This window comes from Rhinoderma darwinii, chromosome 3, assembly GCF_050947455.1.
Source record: "Rhinoderma darwinii isolate aRhiDar2 chromosome 3, aRhiDar2.hap1, whole genome shotgun sequence".
In the NCBI taxonomy this organism is placed as follows: domain Eukaryota; kingdom Metazoa; phylum Chordata; class Amphibia; order Anura; family Rhinodermatidae; genus Rhinoderma; species Rhinoderma darwinii.
The window spans coordinates 7486027-7497346 of NC_134689.1; the positions used below are offsets into that span (position 1 = coordinate 7486027).

Consider the following 11320-nt stretch of genomic DNA (forward strand, 5'->3'; position numbering starts at 1 on the left):
AGTAGCTAAGAAAATAGCTGCATTAAACCATCTAAGAGATATGTTATGCCATAGAGAATGAATGTAGCGGCAGTGCGCATGAGCGGCCTGCCGCTGGGTTCAAACGAGGGGTTCGAGGTCCCCGTTCTCGTAAACTGTGGGGTTCCGAGCTGTCGGACACCCACCAATCAGCAAGTTGTACATGTAAGAATCCACTAACCTTCACCCAGAGACAGGATGTAGGTGATGTCATGAGACCTTCCAGATGTATTTGTAAGGATTTAGCCGAAGAAAGTACTGATACCATATATGAAAGTAATTTTGGACGTATGTATTATATACTTGGTATCATCTGATTGGTTAATGTGGGTTTCTCTAACAGGTATTTAAATAAAGAAAGATTCTGAAGCCATTATTGTACACCATTATAATCGTGTGTAATCTCTCGGCGCTAAGACAAATTCTGTTATGGAGAAGAACTTAGTTGGAGTGATAGCGATGCATCAAATGTCTACTCTAATTGTACAGGGTAGGCCATTTATATGGATACACCTAAATAAAATGGGAATGGTTGGTGATATTAACTTCCTGTTTGTGGCACATTAGTATATGGGAGGGGGGAAACTTTTCAAGCTGGGTGTTGACCATGGTGGCCATTTTGAAGTTGGCCATTTTGTATCCAACTTTAGTTTTTTCAATGGGAAGAGGGCCATGTGACAAATCAAACTTATCGAGAATTTTACAAGAAAAACAATGGTGTGCTTGGTTTTAAGGTTACTTTATTCTTTCATGAGTTATTTACAAGTTTCTGACCACTTATAAAATGTGTTCAAAGTGCTGCCCATTGTGTTGGATTGTCAATGCAACCCTCTTCTAAACTAAAGTTGGATAAAGTTGGATACAAAATGGCTAACTTCAAAATGGCCGCCATGGTCAACACCCAGCTTGAAAAGTTTCCCCCCTCCCATATACTAATGTGCCACAAACAGGAAGTTAATATCACCAACCATTCCCATTTTATTTAGGTGTATATAAATGGCCCACAACATCATTCCCTACAACAGACAGACTCTCAGCTGTTTCTCTCTCTCTTTGGGCTCTCTGCAGCAAACTACTGCTCTCCTTACTGCCAAACTCTCTCTCTCACAGCTCCCAAACCATGCTCCCACCTTTTTATTGGAACTAATGGTGCGCACCACTTCCTGTTCAGTTCTCCTCTGCTATTCCAGCATTCTTGTACCACTGCCCTCTGCTGGCTGATCTAGATACTGCGACCTCAGCATAGACATCACCATCTCTATAGGTTACAAGCACCTGCCACAAACAGTGAAATGAATACAAGATAAGAATTAACATGTATTCTGGACAATGCCTCCAGGGGCAGAAAAAAATCAATCAAAGCAGCGCAAACTTAAAGACACACGAATGCCGCCCCTCTAAAAGATGGGGTTTACCCCAACATTCTTACATGTGTCTGATGTGTATACACTGTGTATCTAATGTGCTTGTGTCTAATATATGTGTATCTGATGTAAATGTATCTTATGTGTATGTAAGAGAGTCCGTTTTTTGAGTATGTGGCCCTTGACCCTGACTCGGGACACGACATGAGGATGGTGCAGTAATGGAGGCGGACACAGCACAGTCCAATGAAACAGGACTTTAGTCCAACTGGGGCAGCATGCGTAATGGTTACAAACAGTGGTGCTTAGCATAGCGGTTACAGGGTTGGCACAAAGCTTGGCGGTTACAGTCTCTGAAAGGCACTTAACTTGGCGGCTATACTTTCTGAAGGGTACTTAGCTTGATGGTTGCAGACGCCGGTGGGCACATGACTTGGCAGCAGAGTTTATAGTGTTTGGTTTCAGACAGGTGTGACAAAGCCTCCACCCGCCCCCGGTACAGTCCGCAAACACTCCCAGGATACACACTTTCCTCAGCAGACCCAAGTAATATAGCAGTCCGGTTACGGTCAAGACACTAGTAGCGGTATGGAACCGCTCAGCACACAGGGCCACTGCCTTTTCAGTGACAAACGCTGGCAGGGTCCAATCCTCTCACAGATGTCCTCTGGTTCTCTGCTACTTCATCACCTGACTATCTCTCTGTACAAACTCGTCACTATGACACTCTCTGTCACTCTGACCACTCTCTGACTGCCGGCATGCAGACCCTTATAACATGGGCCTTATAGAATGGGCCTGAGATCCACCTGAAGTAACATCAGGACAATTTATTTATTTTTTGCTGTGCGGTGGTCAGCCACAGTTTTGGATTCCAAAACTTAAACCGTATTGCGGCACATTAAGTCCTTGAAAACTCCAACTATGAAGCGGTATGTCGGCCCCCGGACTCCCGACGGGCCAGTCCGCCCATAAGCTCCGCATCACATCACCATCATTTCTCTCAAATACCACCAGCTGTGACCTGAAATCAAGAACACATAAAATTGCAAAAAAAAAAATAGAGTTAGCAAGAATAAGCGACATATCCTTGATAAGAGTGTAAAACATACAGCAGTGTCGTCAACCCTGCAATAGGGGAAGGGGTGCATATATAAAGGCCGTCCCTCCCATAATCAGAAAAGGGAGGAGGGATGGATGCTGGGGCGAAATCCAATTTGCCACACATCTTGGCTAAACCATTGATCCCTACAACATGGGCCTGTGACTATCCCTACAACTAGTGACCTGCGACTATCCTAACAAAGTGGGCGGGGCATATGTCGCCATCTTGTGACCCACACCAACTTTGCCCCCTGCAGTGAGTGCGCACCCTCTCTAAATGGTTGGGTGCCCTACAGCAGTGATCCCCAACCACCGGGCCGCGGACCAATACCGGGCCACTGATCATTTGGTACCGGGCCACAGTATGTGGTATCTGCCACGGTGGCTGCAGGGAATTCCGGGCAAAAAAACGCACCAAACTGTGGTGCAGTTTTTTGCCCGAAATCTTCGCTGTGGAAAACTGCTGAGCATTTAGCCAGCCTGCTAGCAGGCCGGCCTTCTGGGATTGGCTGCAGCGGCGGTCACATGGGATAAAATGTCATCCCTGGAGGCCGGCCTACTGACGTCATCCTGGCTGGCCTGCTGGGATGATGTTTCATCCCATCTGACCGCCGCTGCACTAATCACAAGGGATGAAACGCCATCCCAGGAGGCCGGCCTGGAGGAAGAACACAGACTTCTGGTTAAGTATAAGTTTTTTTTTCTGACTTGCGTTTTTGCAATGGAATAAACGGAACAACTGCTATTCTTTGTGGGCTTTACCTTCCAATTGAATTCAATGAGGAAAACCGGCAACAAATAAGCAGCGTTTACTCAAATACAATTGACATTCTGCGGAATAAAACCCTGCACCGTCAAATCCTGAGCGTTTTTTCCGCTTATCATTTATGCAGCGTGTGGAGGAGATTTGTTTTTATCTCATCCACTTTGCTGCCACTGTATTATGCATCGGATTTTCCGCAACGAATTCTGTTGTGGAAAATACGTGGTATTTATGCAAAGTATGAACTGACCCTAATCCCCCCAACCGCGAAAACACCCCCCCCCCTCAGCCGGTCCATGGAAAATGTTTCTTGCTGGAAAAAGGTCCTTGGTGCAAAAAAGGTTGGGACACGCTGCCTTACAGAATACGCACTTGTGTATGTGTGTCTCATGTGTGTGTGTCTCTATAATCAATATTTGTCGCCTTTCCACTGGATAGGCGATAAATATTTGACCGGTGCTGGTTTGACCGCCAAATAGAGCAGTGGCCGAGTATACGCACTACTACTCCATTCCTATGAGGCTCACAGGAGTGGCAAGGTAAGCCCGTTCTCATGACCATGGGGGTCCCAGCGGTCGGACCCGATCGATCAGATATTTATCACCTTTCCAGTGGATAGGTGATAAATAATGATTATGGGAAAACTCCTTTAATTTCTTTTTTTATTTAATGTTGTAGCCTGAGATTTATGTGGCCTGACCATGACCAAACTGCTCTTCCCCTTGTCTGCGGCAGACCAGTACCAATCTGAGCCAGCTCAGTCATGTCTGACAATCTGGTTGCTATAGATGCATTGCATAACAACCACAGTTTTTTCAATGGGACTGTCTGGAAGCTCAACCCTAGCAACTAGTCTGGATTAGATGTCTGAGATTATTATTGTGTTCATTGCAAAATTGGCATTTAAAGGGGTTATGCAAGATTCAAAACTGTGAATGGGACTGAGCTGCAATGCCAGACACAACCTATGGACTAGAGTGGCGCTCTTTCTGGGGAAAAAAAAAGCAAACCTACCTGAGAGCAGGGAAAAGATAAGGAAATTCGGCAGGTCCAGATTGTAACTATGATATTCATGATGAACATAAAAAACGTGGACAGACTCATTTACCCAGCAGGGGGCGCCATTATACTGAAAACCGGCAAACGCAAACTGACATTTGGAAATGACAACCTCATTTGTATTAGCCTGCGGTGTCATTATTTACCATTATCATTTCATTAAAAGAAAACAAAAAAAGAAACAGAAATGACACATTTCTTACATATAAAAATGTAGCAAAAGCAAGAAACAGATGAAGTTTCCTGCTAAATACGTTTTCAAGACGTCTCCCCCTCCTATTTGCCACTTACGGGGGAAAAAAAGACTACAGATCCCAGACCAGACCCCCTAAACATATACAGACTGTAAATCAGGCCCCTTAAAAAAAAAATATAGATGCCAGACCACCTAATTAAATACAGACCCTAGACCCGACCCCCTAAACTAATACAGACCCAGACTAGACCCCTAAATAAATACAGACCCCAGAAAAGACTCCTAAATAAATACAGACCCCCTGAACAATTACAGACCCCAGACCAGACCCCTAAATAAATTCGGACCCTCTAAATAAATACAAAGCCAAGGTCAGACACCCTAAACAGATACAGACTGTAAAACAGGCCCCTTCAAAAAATACAGACGCCAGACCACCACCTAATTAAATACAGACCCCCTGAACAAATCAAGACCCCAGACCAGACGCCCCTAAACAAATACAGACTGTAAATCAGACCCCTTAAAAAAAATACAGACGCCAGACCACCTAATTAAATACAGACCCTAGACCCGACCCACTAAACTAATACAGACCCAGAGTAGACCCCTAAATAAATAGACCCCAGAAAAGACCCCTAAATAAATACAGACCACAAACCAGACCCCTAAATAAATACAGACCCCCCTAAACAAATACAGACACCAGACCCCTAAATAAATACAGACCCCCAAACCAAACCCCCTAAACAAATACAGATCCCAGACCAGACCCCAAACAAATATAGACCCCAAACCAGATTTCCCCAAAAAATACAGACCCCCTAAATAAATACAGACCCCCCCAGACTCCGCAGATACTCACCTCTCCTGGTTCCTGCAGGCTGCACTCTTCACTCCCGGGCCGGGGTCGGAGTCAGGACGTTGTCTGTGGCAGCACTCGGAAGTGAATAGGGTTGCAGTAATGAGGTGAATATTTATAGGGGAGGGGGCACCTGGGAGACGCGCCCGCTCTTCCATGAGGTCTCCTTTTTTTTCTGGCGTCTCTCAGACAATGTGAGAGAGTTGGCACATATGAGGTAAGCACGGATTTCTTTTGTATACGGATCAGCGAGGTGGCGTTAATACTCATTATATGGGAGGCACCGGCGCTCGAGATCTCTATCAAAGGTTTATGACCTGACAGGCGGTCAGTGGATCAAAGTTCATTACAAATCAAAAAAATAACAAAAAATAAAGTCACATTACTGGAAATAACATTTGCGTAAATCCCTGAACAGGAGAATAATAACAAATTGCTTTTACCTGTGAAAATACGTTACCCCGTTAGATGCAGGGGCCTCATCAACAAAAATAGAGTTGCCCTTAGCATCCAATCAGAAAGCTCCTTACATTTTCTACCCTGAACTGGGAAAATGAAACAAGTAATATTATTGGTCGCTATGGGCAACCATTTCATTATTAACTCAGTACATGCGGCCCAGTGTGTAAACACTAAACTCATCCATACTTGTCAATGAGACCTCCAAGACTCTGAGAAGAGCGGGGGAATCTCCGGGTATCGCAACCTGACTGCACATACTCACCTCTCCTCCTTGCAGCAGTCCTCTTCATGCCCGGGCTCTACAGCAGACAACACCCTGGTCTTGGGTATGTATTTATTAAGGGGGTCTGGAGTCTGTCATAAACATCCCAGAGAGAAATTAAAGCCGCATAAGGTAGTCACAGCCCCACCCTTTTACTGGCATAGAAGGGTAGTGGCCTGTGGTAATGCTGACATTGCTCTCAGCATCCTTTGGGAGACTGGCAGGTTGCGAAGATATTGATAGCCTATCCATAAATTCTCGTGGGCTTTTTACAATCGTCCTTTGCAACGAGCGGGATTGATAGAGTATTGTCAGCCTGTTATGTAAGCTACAGACTGCTGTCAATGGCAGCCAGCATTCTGCTGATAGTCTAACAGGGCAACAGTGGTGACCCACAGTTTACACTGCTGTATTAAGGCCCTTTTACACGGACCAATGAACGGGAAAACGAGCGCTCGTATGAAGACGCGTTTCTTAGCATTGCCCTGTACAAACAGGGCCGCGATCAGCCGACGAACGAGCAAACGCTTGTTCGTCGGCTGATCACATCTTTAATGAGATTGTTTACTTGTCGGCAGCACCTCGCTTAGTGAAAACAACAAAATATATGGGGAGGATTTATTGTACTAAGAGCCAGGGCATGTTCTTTCCTTGCTGTATTTCAAGTCTTGTCCTCTGTAAAGTAGACTAGTATGGTTTTACATGGGGTTTTGAATGACACAGTTTTTCCCGATTGAAGGAAAACAGCGTCTATCTCTCTGGAGGACCCACTGGATGTTCTTGTTTGTTTACTACGTGTACTTCTGGTGTACTGGGTGTTCTTCTGGTGTACTACGTGTACTTCTAGTGTACTGGGTGTAATTCTGGTGTACTTCTGGTGTAATGGGTGTTCTTCTGGTGTATTGGGTGTACTTCTGGTGTACTGGGTGTACTTCTGGTGTACTGGTTGTACTTCTGGTGTACTGGTTGTACTTCTGGTGTACTGGGTGTTCTTCTAGTGTATTGGGTGTTCTTCTGGTGTACTGGGTGTTCTTCTGGTGTACTGGGTTTTCTTCTGGTGTACTTCTGGTGTACTGGGTGTACTTCTGGTGTACTGGGTGTTCTTCTAGTGTATTGGGTGTTCTTCTGGTGTACTGGGTGTTCTTCTGGTGTACTGGGTTTTCTTCTGGTGTACTGGGTGTACTTCTGGTGTATTGGGTGTACTTCTGGTGTACTGGGTGTACTTCTAGTGCACTGGGTGTTCTTCTGGTGTACTGGGTTTTCTTCTGGTGTACTGGGTGTACTTCTGGTGTATTGGGTGTACTTCTGGTGTACTGGGTGTACTTCTGGTGTACTGGGTGTACTTCTGGTGTACTGGGTGTACTTCTAGTGTACTGGGTGTACTTCTAGTGTACTGGGTGTTCTTCTAGTGTACTGGGTGTACTTCTGGTGGACTGGGTGTTCTTCTAGTGTACTGGGATTTCTTCTGGTGTACTGGGTGTACTTCTGGTGTACTGGGTGTTCTAGTGTACTGGGTGTTCTTCTAGTGTACTGGGTGTACTTCTGGTGTACTGGGTGTTCTTCTAGTGTACTGGGTGTACTTCTGGTGGACTGAGTGTTCTTCTAGTGTACTGGGTGTTCTTCTCGTGTACTGGGTGTACTTCTGGTGGACTGGGTGTTCTAGTGTACTGGTTGTTCTTCTAGTGTACTGGGTGTACTTCTGGTGTACTGGGTGTTCTTCTAGTGTACTGTGTGTTCTTCTGGTGTACTGGGTGTACCTCTGGTGTACTGGGTGTTCTTCTGGTGTACTGGGTGTTCTTCTAGTGTACTGGGGGTACTTCTGGTGTACTGGGTGTTCTTCTGGAGTACTGGGTGTTCTTCTAGTGTACTGGTTGTACTTCTGGTTTACTACGTGTACTTCTGGTATACTGTGTGTTCTTCTGATGTACTAGGTGTGCTTTTGGTGTACTGGGTGTTCTTCTGGTGTACTGGGTTTTCTCCTGGTGTACTAGGTGTGCTTTTGGTGTACTGGGCATCCTACTGATGTACTGGGTGTTATTCTGGTGTACTAGGTGAGCATAAACTTTGGGGAATAGCACTGTGATTGACAAACATGAAGATTCTGTCCTTGAACCTGGAAATTCTGTCCTTGAGGGTATTTGAGTAAGATAAGATAAAAGTCTGTTGTCAATATTGTAAACATTTGTCCAAGACTTTGGCCGTGGTAATTACATGAGAATCGTCAATGCTCTAGTATCTACAGGACATAGATAGGAAATTGGGTTTTTGGGAAATTTGGGAAGATTTATCAATAGTGTCATAGGATGCATTAATGATGGCAAAAATTGTGCAAATTGAAACACAACTCACTAGGCATTGTAGACACATTTTTCTCTTGTTTAGATTCTGATTGATGCTTGAGCTGGGAATTATTGTTGGCAAGAGGAGGAAAAAGATAGGGTTTACTGGGTGTTCTTCTTGTGTACTGGATGTGCCTCTGGTGTACTGGGTGTACTTCTGGTGTACTGGGTGTTCTTCTTGTGTACTGGGTGTACTTCTGGTGGACTGGGTGTTCTTCTTGTGTACTGGGTGTACTTCTGGTGGACTGGGTGTTCTTCTTGTGTACTGGGTGTACTTCTGGTGGACTGGGTGTTCTAGTGTACTGGGTGTACTTCTAGTGTACTGGGTGTACTTCTAGTGTACTGGGTGTTCTTCTGGTGTACTCGGTGGGCTTCTGCTGAACTGGGTGTACTTCTGGTGTACTAGATGTACTTCTGGTGTATTAGGTGTACTTCTGGTGTACTCTAGAGTCATGTCATTTTAAATAAAGCTGTGGCTATTTAAGACAACTAGTGTGGTTGATTGTGGTTGGGAGTAAGGGTCCATCCGCCATCCAAATGGTGGTTGGCCCGTCCAGCTTTTTGCAGTCCCTGAATTGCATATAAATCTGCATTGTTATGTAATATACCGCCACCTCTTATTTTTCTTTTTATAATCTAAATAGTTCGAAAATTCTATGCTGATTATATTATTATTATATATCTGCATATGAGTCTGACCTTCATTTTCGTGATACAGAGCTCTAAATCTCCTTCATAGACAGAGAGTAGAGGTAAAATGATAAAATTATCTCTGCCTGCAGCCACCACTAGGGGGCGCTTTCTGCATAATGTGTATACATTAAATTCAATTATAACACCCTATACAATGAGCTCCCCCTAGTGGTGGCTGCAGAAAGTAAGAATTTTAACTTTAGGGGGAGGGGGGATTTTATTAAGGCTGGCGTTTCATACACCAGTTTTAATCTAAAACACGCTGTGAACGCCTCCAAATTACGCACATCTCCGGCCTTCCGTGCGACGGCAAGTCAAGTCTACTCCAGCTATGAGCTGGAGCAGATTTCCACTGTAATTTACGCCACTTTCTAATGTAAATGATATTAAATTTGTTGGGCTGCTAAGCTCCATCCACTTTTTGTGAAAAGTAACGGAGGTAGTGTAAATGATGCAAAGTCACAATTTTTTTTGCAATTTTTGCAGCATTTGCAACTTTTCAAGAACTTTTAATAAATTCCCCCTATGTTTATGCAGAGGATTTAGAGATAAAGATATATTAAGAAATTAATCAGCCCTGAAGGTTAGACCTAAAGAGAAATATAATAAAAGATGGACATTCCCTTTAAGGGTCCACTATCTGTTCCACCATCTGACACTAGGTGTCCCAAACTGACACGATCCATTACTTTCCTCCATCTCTCCTGATTACAGAAATGTCAGCATTGTGTATGTTTCCTGTTTACGGCGTCATCATCTGGATCCAAGTATCGGCTCCTTCAACGATGTTTACGTTACGTTCTGTCCACATTTATTATAAAGTATGAGAACCAGAAGGAAAACACAAGCAGGATGAAAGCCACCAATTATAAGACCGAGGGCAAGAAACCACAAGACCTCTGCAAAACTCTTTAAGATGTTCCCTGTGTTTACTGGAGAACAAACCTCTAATTCTCTAGGAGTGAAATTATATCTCCGGTTTCCTCAAGACATAAAGGCATTCGCTGTCTGGAGCCGTCTATCACCGAGAAGCATTGAGGAGCAAAATGGAATTGTATTGTAATTTTTTAGTTTTCTTCGTCCCTCCAACTGAGTGACAACCACTAAGTTGCCCCCCACCTTTGTACCCTCACTCATACTGCTATGCCTGTCCAATCACCAGTCTCCAATGAAGTTCTGCCATCCTATTCATGAACCAAAAAGATTAGGATGAACATTGCTAAAAGGTCCCTTTTTGATAAGGAAGTGTTGCATGAAAATTATACAACATAAAAAAGTGAACTAACCACCTCACAGGTTATTATGGGCATACACATAACAATAACCATTTAGTGGAGTCACTGTGTAAATACATTACATTACTTATCCTGTACTGATCCTGATTTACATCCTGTATTATACTGCAGAGCTGCACTCACTATTCTGCTGGTGGAGTCACTGTGTACATACATTACATTACTTATCCTGTACTGATCCTGAGTTACAGCCTGTATTATATTCCAGAGCTGCACTCACTATTCTGCTGTTGGAGTCACTGTGTACATACATTACATTACTTATCCTGTACTGATCCTGAATTACATCCTGTATTACACTCCAGAGCTGTACTCACTATTCTGCTGGTGGAGTCACTGTGTACATACATTAGTTATCCTGTACTGATCCCGAGTTACATCCTGTATTATACTCCAGAGCTGCAGTCACTATTCTGCTGGTGGAGTCACTGTGTACATACATTATATTACTTATCCTGTACTGATCCTGACTTACATCCTGTATTATACTCCAGAGCTGCACTCACTATTCTGCTGTTGGAGTCACTGTGTACATACATTACATTACTTATCCTATACTGATCCTGAGTTACATCCTGTATTATACTCCAGAGCTGCACTCACTATTCTGCTGGTGGAGTCACTGTGTACATACATTACATTACTTATCCCGTACTGATCCTGATTTACATCCTGTATTATACTGCAGAGCTGCACTCACTATTCTGCTGGTGGAGTCACTGTGTACATACATTACATTACTTATCCTGTACTGATCCTGAGTTACAGCCTGTATTATACTCCAGAGCTGCACTCACTATTCTGCTGTTGGAGTCACTGTGTACATACATTACATTACTTATCCTGTACTGATCCTGAATTACATCCTGTATTACACTCCAGAGCTGTACTCACTATTCTGCT

At 43.9% G+C, this 11320-nt stretch overlaps 1 long non-coding RNA gene across 1 annotated transcript; it reads left to right on the forward strand.

Annotated features, from left to right (window-relative positions):
• The first annotated feature begins 5994 nt into the window (after positions 1-5994).
• Positions 5995-10407, forward strand: LOC142750826 (uncharacterized). The gene is made up of 2 exons (XR_012882609.1): positions 5995-6154; positions 9837-10407. It is a non-coding gene; the product is annotated as an uncharacterized LOC142750826 (long non-coding RNA).
• Positions 10408-11320: the final 913 nt, after the last annotated feature.